Below are 11,468 nucleotides of genomic sequence, written 5' to 3' on the forward strand. Positions count from 1 at the left end.
GTTGACAAGGACAGACATGGATTAAAATCTTGAATTGAAAAATAAACTCATGGTCATATTGGGATGAAATCAAACTTTAGGAATGCCTCTGTTTAAGCCCAGATCTCAAACTCAGGAACATTCAGATCTGATGCTGGAGGCAAGACTTGCATCTCTGACACTGTTTATTTCATCTCATCAAATGAGATGAAGCAACATAAAGTAGGCTGTGAAAGACATGCTGCTCCATTCCTGCAGTCTGTGAACAGTTTGCTTTATTGATTAGGCTTGTAGAAGGGCCAGATTCCTCTCCCACCCTTACCTGAGGAACAGGCTAGATGAGTCAGTGAGCGGGAGAGGGGTCTAGGCAGCTACTGCATGCAGGCTCTGAACAGCCTGGAAAGGGATGTCCACTCCTTCTCAGTAACCTAGGTGTGTTTTGACCCACTTTCTCCCTGTCCTGTGAAAAGCCTTTCTGGAAGAAACACCCATATACCAGGTAGCAATGTTGGGACACTGTTCTCCCAGTCTACTCGTGCTAATTTCGCTAATTTTCTTCATGAGATTTGATTTTGAGTTTAGAAATTAGGAATAGCCATCTCTTGTCATGCTTACCAGAACAAGAGATGAGCAGGTTCCTACTTCCAAACATCCCAGTATAAACAAGAAGTAAGCAGGAAGATTATTACAGATGTTCAGGGATTTTCCTCTGCTCCTTAAACATATTTACACAAGACAGGTGATGAATGTACAAAGCTGAGACTTCAGTAAAGCCTATGAAAAACCTGAAGCAGCTCTAGCCCAATTCACTACATCTATTCTGCAAGGCATCCAGCTGGGGACAGTGAGAGGAGGAAGGCAGCACCAAGAGCCCAGAAATGGAGAAACTACAGTGCCTTTGCCAACTCCTTGGCTCCAGAGCGCAGACTTTTTACCACAGTGGAGGTAAAGTAGAGCTAACAATTATGGAAACGAGATCTGGAGTACATCCCTGCATTTAACTGAACTAGTCACTAGATGTCACTGTAAAATGTGTCGAACACAACAGAGGAAAAACTGTACCTGGCAGTAAACACGGTCTCCACCACTCTGGACCTCCCAGCTACGACAGTGCATTCTTCACAGAGAACCAGGAAATCTCAAAGCCTTAGTCGAAACGGTAAAAAACTTGCAGAATCAGATATCCATTAAAAAGTTTGGGCATTGAATGTCCCGGGCACTGAATGCAGATCTCAGACTTGCTGAAATGTCAGCATTCTCGATGCTGAGCATTAATGGGAAACAAAACAGTCGTACATACATGCTTATGGCTTATATGCATCGTACTAAAATGTTTGATTTTTTACTCTGTATCTATAAAATTTCTGCCTTGGACCTTTTGCCAAGGTTATCTCATTCCAAGGACCACAAAAGCTGCTGTTGAAACCACATCTTTTTAAATGATTAAACTGTCTCCTAACAGGAATGCTCAGTAGTCATTACAACATCCTTATTTGGGTCATATGCACTTCATGGGAAGTTATGGCAGTTAAACTACTTTCTTCCCAGAGAGGCATTCTGGAGAGCCCTCTTGCAATCACGAATTTTTAATGCCATCATGTTTACAGTTCTAGATACTACTTTTAACTCTGAATCACTAGCTGGAAATTTTAGTTTCTTGATTATGAATGTGATTCCCATGGTATTCCTTTCCTAGCAACAAATTTCTCGTGGGCCTGATCCAACTGGAAAAAGTAGTAATTTATTTTTTTTCACTTTCATAAATCAAACAGGAAGCTTCTTGTGGTTTCCCTAATAAAAGAAAGATCAAATCTTGGTTCCTTATTTTATATGAAACATTCTTTGATGGCTTGCTGACATAAATACATAACAGATGGAAATTCAGTCTTCTGTAGCTCTGTTCCCTACAGAACATTTAACCACTACCTAAGTAACACTGGAGCTCCTTTTCTTTTCTTTTTTTTTTTTTTTTTTTGCTTCTAATGAATTTATAATATACTATCTGTGAATTAGTGTTTGTAAATTCATATGCATTGAGCGATATAGTCTCCAAAACACAGATAAAATCTACGGAAGTTTATTTGTCTCCACTTCATAACTAGGGAGCTCAGATGCAAGATTGCTAGAGTACCTAATTTAAGCACCATGGCTGGCTGGCTTAGTTTTGGTATCAGGACTATTTCTCACCACAGATTGTATAGGAAGTCTTACACTGACAGCTCAGGAAAACTGGCAGACTAAATCACTTGTTGCTGTTTTGAACTATGTATCGTAACACCCAGTGCAGCCTTGTATATTAAGCAGACAGAATTCCACTCTGCAGTGTTGTACCTCCACTGAAGCCTGTGAACAGACAGCTTTAAGACAGGGACCCTAACTTGTTACCAGCAACCTTTGTCAGAGCTTCAGGGCTAGCGCAGCAACCTATATTCAGTTTTGGGTTACACATTTTCAGTAGAATGACTGATGATGCATGAGCTAGGCAAAAAAATAGTTTTGCATCCCAGGGTGAGTATGCAGTGCTTATTGTGAAGGAGGAGGACAGAGAAGAAAGACATAATTGTTCACAAGAGAAAGCTGCAGATTTTAAAACAAAGGGATCATAAAGTGACCACTTTCTTGAGGTCACTGATCAGCATCTAGCCCTCTACATTAAATAGATTGTTTAAATATAAGCATTGCAAGCTTAAAACGCTGACAAAAAAATCACTAAGTGTGTAATGAAAGATCTGAAATGTATGTCTAACTTGGATGATGCAACTGATTTAGTGACAGGAGATTTTAGACTTAGGCAGCACAGCTGTATTTCCTTCCAAAGCAGAAACAGAGCAGGTTGAAAAGGAAAGTTTCTGTTACACACAAAGTTTTAGGATGAGTTTGGTTTCTGAAACAAGATTTCAGTCCACTGGGACCAAATTCAAGAATCTTCAAGGATAGAAGTTTGGCAGTAATTTTGTTTCAATACTAATATAAACCATATATGAAATAAACTATCTGCCCCCAGTAGCAATATGTTACCAGCTACTTGGAACTGGGCTCTTAGACTTCCCAATGCAAATCCTGAGATCTCTGGAAAAAACTGCTTGCTTGGATTCTCAGGTTGCCAAGCCTGAAGCAGTTTAGCTGGCAGGTCTGCCTTAGAGCTACTGATCGTGGAAAATTCAGGTTTCACTGCCAGTGTTTCAGTAAACTTTGTTTTGATTTGGTGGAACGAAGAATCTTGTCACATTCCCACAGCAGCAGCAGAGATAAACAATAATCCTTAAGGATGTGTTACATGCATTGTTAACGTGTAGGAAAATGAATACTGCAAAATCACTCTGTAAGACAGTTAAGTCTGTTGTGCGTATAAAAGTTACAGGAACTATTCAAATGCTTACTCTTAATGCCTTGGTGACCAAGATCTTAAAAGAAGACACATTACTTCTATTTAAATCATCAGATAAAGCTTTCCCTTTGGAAATAGGAGAGAGAGATGTCTATCTTTAAATCCTAGAACAATGTGACACAGTCACGTGGATCTTTATTATGCAACATACATACATATATATATATAGCCTACATGATCTAAAATAGGTTTTTGACATGGACACAGAAGGACTGCTTTCTTTTTAGTCACTGGCATATAAACAATCTTGGGAAACATTAGAGGAAACTTTCAGTATTACTCTGTGTTGCAGCTGGTTACAAGTAAAAGAACATTTTTTGTTATGGAATGAATAACACAGATAAACTTTTAGGAAATATTCCCAAAGGCAATTTAAAGAGATTTTGCTGTTTGCAGAAGACACTGTTACTGTTTAATTTATAAAGTTAATAAAATGATTTCTAAATTATTTAATAAGGTAGGGAGAAATCACAAAGTTAATACTTGTCTGCTTTGCTAGTGGTATGAATCACATACCAGATGGAAACATTCTGGTCATGAAATAAAAAACTATAACAATTTCAGTTTAAATAAAAAATAATTAAAAAGCAAAAGGACTTAGCTTTACTGTTTTTTTAAAGAAGGAAGCAGGTGCTGTGCCAGGGCAATGGTTTTTATTAGATCTAAGAACTTTTTACTACTTTTTCTCTTTTAAAATGTATTTTTACATCCCTTATTCTTTATTATCACCATGTATCACTAATTCATAGCACTACTGAATGCAAACACTTTATCTCAGGCTTTTGTGAGTTGCCACAGTATCTCTAGGGCAGGGTGATCTGAGGGCAGACAGAAACCACTTATGGTTCCAATCTGAATATAAATCCTTGGAAAGGGGCAGACAGAAGAAAGCAAAAAAAAAGAGGAGAGAAACAGAAGATAATTTTAATTCCTTCCTTTCTCAGTCTAAAGATCAAGCCTTTCAAATCCCTTGTAATACACTTTTAAAAAGATAGAAGTTGCTGCAAGTAGCAAAGCCTGTCACTCAGCCCTGCTCTGCTGCTAGTTCACAGATACAACATCATACAGTCTGTGTACATATAGTATATCTGTGTGCGCACACAGTGAAAGATTAAGACTGACCATGCAAATAAGACTGTATAAATCTAAAATAGATGGAGAGCTTTGTATTTTTTTATTTGACTGGTGCCTTATGTTGCTGTTCATAATCTGCACAGCTATTATTGAAACCTACCTGCAATCAATCCCTTTGTTCAAAGGTTTAGAAATATCTGGGGAATATTAATGAAAAAAACCCAAATAATTGTGTCAAACAGCCCAGAGTCTTGCATTTAAAAAAAAAAACCAAACACCAAAAATCCTTTTCTCCTGTTGTTAAATAGAAAACAAGGATTATCTCCTCTTTTTCAGCATTTTTAGTTGCCCAATCAAGACTGCAAATGGAAGAGGAACAGTTTTCATTTGTGTCTTGGATTCATATTTTTATTATCTATCTCAATCTATAGCTTCAGGGTGTGCATGGCTTCCACAAGAACTTCTTAGTAAATCCACAGTGAATCACTCCAATTCATGTCTCACTGTAACAAGTCTCAGTCTAACAGACAATTACAGTATAGCATTTAGCAAGTACAAGTGGAGCAAAGCAGGACAACAAAGACCCTCAGAAGCCAAGGCAGAGATGTCTGTAAGTGCTGTATGCTCTTCCTTCCAGAAACCATTCTGTCAGCTGAGTCTCCTAGCCTGGCCACATTGTAGTAAATTAGGAAGCATGGAAAATCAATCAGGCAGAGTCAATTCCTTGATTGTCACTGATTTCACATAGGTTGTGCCCAGAGGAGCAGCATCCATTGCCTTTACTTAACCAGTGGTCATATGGAGTCAAAGTTCACTCAACACTTACCTGCTGGAGCTTCTTTTTACTTGTGAGGATTGCTGGTCTGGCAGGCCCATGTGATGTAAGAAAAGGAGGAAAATGACACTCTCTCCTCAGGCACATTTGGCAGGATACTGCAGACAGCATTCCAGCCTTCAGTTCCTCTGTGGCCAGATTCAGGCTTTGGGAAGGAAGAGTCTCCTCTCCCCACCTACCTATCTGCAGACATGTCCATCTCCGAGCTCCACCAAGCCCACTCCCACCCCCAGTCCGCTACCTAGCCAGCCCTCCTAGCAGCAATTGCCAAATGCACCCTCCTGTTCCTGCCACAGCCTCACCCAGAGAGTCAGGGTTAATCTTGGCAGTCCCCCACCTTTAGCAACAAGAAGAGCTGCCACCGCCTGTCTCTCTGCGGCAGGGCAGGAAGGCTAATTCAGCCATGTGGGCTACCTTCATCCCTTGAACAGCTGCTCCCTGTCTCCTCCAGGGAAGCAGTGGTAAGCCAGATGAAAGCATCACACAGCCCATGAGCTGAGCCACGCTCACCTAGAAGCATTCCAAGGGCCTTAGCTCTGATCCCACAGACAAAGCTTCTCAGGGAGTTTATATCACATAGCCCAACAACTGGCTTTGCTACTGGTACACACTGGGGACAATCTCATCTTGTTCTTTCCTTCCCTGCCCCACTGGCACACACCAGAACAGTGGATGTTAATGGCTTGTAGACATAAAAGTCTAAGTCACGTATTCTTTCTTCCCAACCAGTTTTTTCTTGCTTCAGTCAATCCATTTGTCGGTCACTACAGCAAACTGTGTATACCAACTCTTTCTGCAACAAGGACTTCTACATACCTCTGATGAAGCTGCTATGATTGTTGCTAATGTGTTAGTGCTAAAAAAAAAAAAAACTATGATCTTATGCCAATGTTTGTTTTTACAAAAGAACTGTAATATGAAACTGCCCTTCAAACTAGGAATACAGAAAGGGCTGGAAGGTAGCTCCTGAGTCATGCAGAGCTTGCTTTTCATGATAGGGGACTGGATATCACTTAATTTGTTTGATCTGTGCCTCCCATAACACATACATACACATGGATACATACTCTTACTTCACTCCTCTTACTATTAAAAACTTTCCTTTAAAGGTATTACATTTAGCTGACTTATAATACAGAATTCAAAGGTCAGGATGACATACATGAGAGCTAAGGATAGATCATGATTAGTCAGATGGATTTAGCTATGAATATTGCAGAGGAGATTAGATGATTTCAGAGTCCAGGCATCTTTGGAGAAGATGGCAAGACAAGCTTTCCTTTAAATAAGTCTACCCATGACAAGAACGACTTCCACAGTACTGACCAATCCCTGTTTCTCAGATGCAAACACATCTATAGCAAGGGACAATGAAGCAGGGGCTGGAGGAGAAGGGAATAAATACATTTTCAATGGATATCTTAGAACATTGCAATAAAGCACATACACTAAATGAAATTATTAAAAACTGAAAGTAAAATCATATCCCACATTCATTTCTCAAGCAGAGCTTTGGCCCCAAAAAGGGGAGAAATAGGAAGATATCATGTAATCCTCTTAGGGACTTCTTGTGCTAGGAAAATGAAGATATTATTCAGACACTATAGTGTTCAGGGGCAGCTTGGATCTCCAGGGTATGCAGCCAGATATTACTTACCCTGACATATTCTGAAGATGTAGCAATATAAGTACGCTGTTTTCCGCCAACTTTAGCCATAGACGTCATTTGTACTAGGATGAGTGTACTGATTTTAGTTACACATGTGTTCCCCCAGGACTTCTGATAGGTGACTTGTCATCAGTGAACGTCATGAAGGCACGCCGCTCCTCTCCCAATCAATCCCTGTATCAGAGTCTTGATAAGCTAACCGATAAATGCGTTTTGTACTATCACTTTCTAGTAATTGGTCCTCAAAGCTTGCTTTTTTCAGACTGCTCCTTTGATATTCTGTAATGACATAGACTGTCTTTGAAGAGTGAATAATAATGGAGAGCTTTAAAGAGACTTGTAAAAGTTATGAAGTCATAAAACTCTATTTGATTCCTCCTTCAGTCTGTTTTCTGAAAGTGTGCTGAATTTTAATAGTGAAGAGACCTTATGGGCTTTGAATGAAAGATTCTTTTTCCTCTCAAGCCACCGTTTCTACTGCACTATCCTCATTGATATTTCATTGCCTTCAGGATGACGGGATTTATGTAGGATTTTTTTCCAAGTCTCTTATTAACAGTGTTTTGGGACATTTGGCCAAAAAATTGTATTCCTACTCTCTAGGGTTTCCTTTTCAAATGTATGGTATAAATAAATTCTGTGCGGAGCTACAGTCATTGTGATACAGAAGGTATGCCAAAACAGACTTCTGCAAATAGGGGTTGTACTTTCTTCCTTTCTCTCCTTGTTCCTGGCAACTGTGTACCGGAGCTTCCTGTAAATTGAGTCCATTTCTCTTCCTCTTTTCCTAAGGTGTGACTATGTTGTGAATAATTGATGCTTCTGCAAAGAAAAATAGCTTTCTTAATCATGTTGCACAGTTTCGACTTCCACCAGCCCATTAGCTCAAAATAAACTACTAAGTATTCTAACTGTCTGCTCAGCGTCTGTACAGTGACATTTACCAGGAGAGAGGCAGACAAGAAATAGTCAGTGACTGGAGATTTTTACAGACCAGAATAGTGACACTGTAATCTTGCTCCTTCCCTGCCTATACCCATCACCCTCTTTTCCAATCTCTATGTCCTTTTCCAGACACAGCTAAAATGACCATTAGAAGTGCCCCTTGACATGTGTTCAACTCCAAAATACAGGTATCAGAATTCATTTGAAATTGGGAAAAAAAAAAAAAGGGAAAAGCAATTTAAGCATTCTCCAGTTCCAGGACATATAGCGGACAAGACATTACCATTACTAAGCCCATTTCTGAAGTCAACAGATGGTCTTGCTACATTTAGAGCACTTGGAAGTTGTTTGCTCTGTTCTTTCTTTGTTACGGGAAAAACCTTGGAAGTAGTTTCAAAAGAATCCAGAAGGCTTCATGCCAATCCTACTTAAACCAGCATTTCTGATATAGCTGAAAACATCTTCTACAGTTGTGAGTAGGTATAAATGTCACAGGACATTTGTAAGTACACATGAACCAAATTAGAAACAACAAAAGAAAGTCTGATGTTATCACCCCAGTATATTTCATGCAGCCAGTCACTGACAGCAGCCCACAGATGATGAGGCCAGAGATGCTTTGTAGCATTGTATAAGCCATCAGAATAGCAAAATAAACTTCTTGGAGGCATGTGATTATGCCTCTTCCTGAAAAAAAAATTAAAAAGTGAAAAGCACAAAATAACTTCTTATCTGCAAGAGCTGATTAACAACTGCCAGCTATGTATCATACAAGTGGAAGGAAGAGCTCTTTAAATGGGAACCTACAGAGGTACTGTGGCACTTGAGTAATTAATACCATGCCCTTGTATCAACTATCTCTGTGTCTTGTTTTAGGGAAAAAACCCACAGCTTTTTCTTGTCATAGTCTTATACTGCCATCGAACACCTGATACACAAATGATCAATAGTTAACATTGCTCCCTACCCTGGTCACATCCAGTCATACCTAGTAATTGATGATTCATTCACAGTAACTCCTTGCAATTATTGTGATCACGGCAAAGATTGGGAAAAGATAGGCACGCATGGTACTAAAACTGAACAACCACAAAGTATTTCACCGAAGCATTCTCCATTTGCTGTCTCCATTTATGGATAATAGCACAATTTGCAGACAGCGGCAGCAAAACTTTTCTCAAGGGATTTATTTATATCATTGTATTTCTTGGATTATGGTTTGGATTTTCTAGTGTAATAAGTGCCCCAGAGAAACACTTAAGTGCAGCAATCAAGAGAGGAGTTCATTTTCCTGCCCAATAATCCCTGCATCCTAAGCCATTCACCAGAAGGAGTGCATTAATGCCACACTGTACTGTGAACTGCATTCACCCTTCCCCAGCCTTCACTGCTACCAACAGAGGGCAGAGGGATTGCAGTCTTGCTTACTCACATGTGAGTAATTAATTCACCTGAACCATGCCCATCGACTGGTGAAAGGGAGGATATAGCTTCTGTGATTTAGTAGTGTTTATATTTTCAAATTATGACCCAAAGCTATTGTTAGAAGTCCACTAGTAGAAAGAGACGGTGAGTGAAAGATGGGTCATTGACATGCCTTTCCTGTGAAAAATTTTAGGCAAAGCCGAGACTATGGTCTACTTCTTTGTATTTTTTCCTGTATTAATTAGTATAGATAGAATGTACGCTCATTGATGCCTTGTGCTTCTTAAGTAGATTATCTATCATCTGTTGTCATGTGTCCTAAATTACAACTCCCTACTGCCTATGCTGAATAATAAGGTACTTGTAACAGCAGCTGAAAGGAATGAAAACAAGCAACCAAAACCAGAGCTTTTACCACATTTCACTCTTACTTTTCCCTGGCCTTTTAACATCCAGCAGGACACAAAATGAATGACAAAGATTAAATTATTTGGCTGCCAGATTATCTCAGTGGCTGTTTTTAACAGAATATCCATTGAAATCATTGAGAGAGCATGATATGAGCAGGAGAATCAGACTCTGCAGGGTCACTGCACATCTGACTCTCACTGTATTAGCTGCTCCCTGGTACTAGAAAGACTCAGGAAAAAAGATAACCCACCTAAATGAATGTTAAATATTTAAATAATTCAAAGCCAATCGATGTAGACTTTGATCATCTAACAAATCTGACCTATAAAGAATAGGAATTCTGCAGATGACCTACCTCAAAACTCCCATCATGCTTGCACCTGCCCATCCTTTGAGGTACATTTTGGTTAGTTCCTGTAAAATAAAGACATGTCTTACTACCAGTACACATGAAGTGCTAAAGTGTAGAAACTAAAATTCCAAAGCTACCATCTTGTCTTCAGAAACCTTAAATGATTTCAAAATGCTCATTGTTATGCTGCTGTCCCATTGTTTATTTGTTGCATACATGTTCTCTTAGAATGAAAGGTGGTTGGGAAAGAGGACACCCCCCATGGATTTTACCTGTGCAGTGCCTTGCACAATGAAATATTTAACTCCAAATGGAGATTCCAGGCTTTATTACTACATGAATAATGTATGTGACTTGAGTTATAACCTCCCAAAGACCTATTTACAAGTCAATTTTTCTGTCTGTTCAGCATTGTGCTTCCTGACGACAGCCACTGATATATTTTCTTACTTTACAATAAAGCTTGTATTTTAAATAACCTAACCATTTTATGTATCCGTTAACTGTTCTTCCTCCCCTTATCTAACGTACACCACTTATTTAAAATAAACTAGTTATTTTTTTAAAAAAGAATATCTCCCTCAACTCAAGAAAAGTTGCCGTTAGTAACTTAACCTAATGAGCAAGTTACCCCAGTGGATGAGACATCCAAAAGTTCAACATAAATAAAGAGCAAAAGAATTTGCTCTGGTCATAGCGGATTGCTTGGTGGGGAAAACTAGCAGATGGAAAAATTGTAGATTCTCATGACAAGCACCTACAAAGACAACACCTTTTATATTCCTCAGATATATGCTCAACTTTTTACAAACCACTTTAGGACAGTGGACTGTGCTTCTACTCAGAACATCTTAATAGAAAAGAAAAAAGGTTCCATTAATTTTTTTTACAGAGAGGAGAAAGAACTGAGACAACAAAATTTGCTTGCATAGTCACTCAGAAGTTTTCCCTGATTCCTCTACATGATGGAAGAGAAGATAATTTCTAAGGATATTCAAAACGCTAAATGAGTAAGACCTTAGCCCAGACATACTGTCAATTCTGGAACACTCTCTCTCATGCTAAAGACACCTAGCATCAGCTGCCCTCTAAAAGGCATTCAGTAAAAATAACTGAACTTAGTAAACGGATGTAATAGAGTAAGACAAGAGCATTTGCATTTCATCACCTTGGATTTTTAGGTATTTTTAGGTAAATCCCTGTCTGTATATTTAAGTAGATGTTGCTTTGGAAACATTATTAAGCAGTGGTGCTACAGGGAAGAGTCTACTCCATAAAAAGGAAAAAAAAGAAGTTCCTCAGCCACTGTGCACTTATCTTGAGCTTTCTAAGATGGACTGCACCTTCCAAGGAAAAGTCTGATTAAAACACTAAATGGAAAAGCTGCAGT

This window comes from Egretta garzetta, unplaced genomic scaffold, assembly GCF_000687185.1.
Source record: "Egretta garzetta isolate BGI_Z169 unplaced genomic scaffold, ASM68718v1 scaffold197, whole genome shotgun sequence".
NCBI classification, from domain to species: domain Eukaryota; kingdom Metazoa; phylum Chordata; class Aves; order Pelecaniformes; family Ardeidae; genus Egretta; species Egretta garzetta.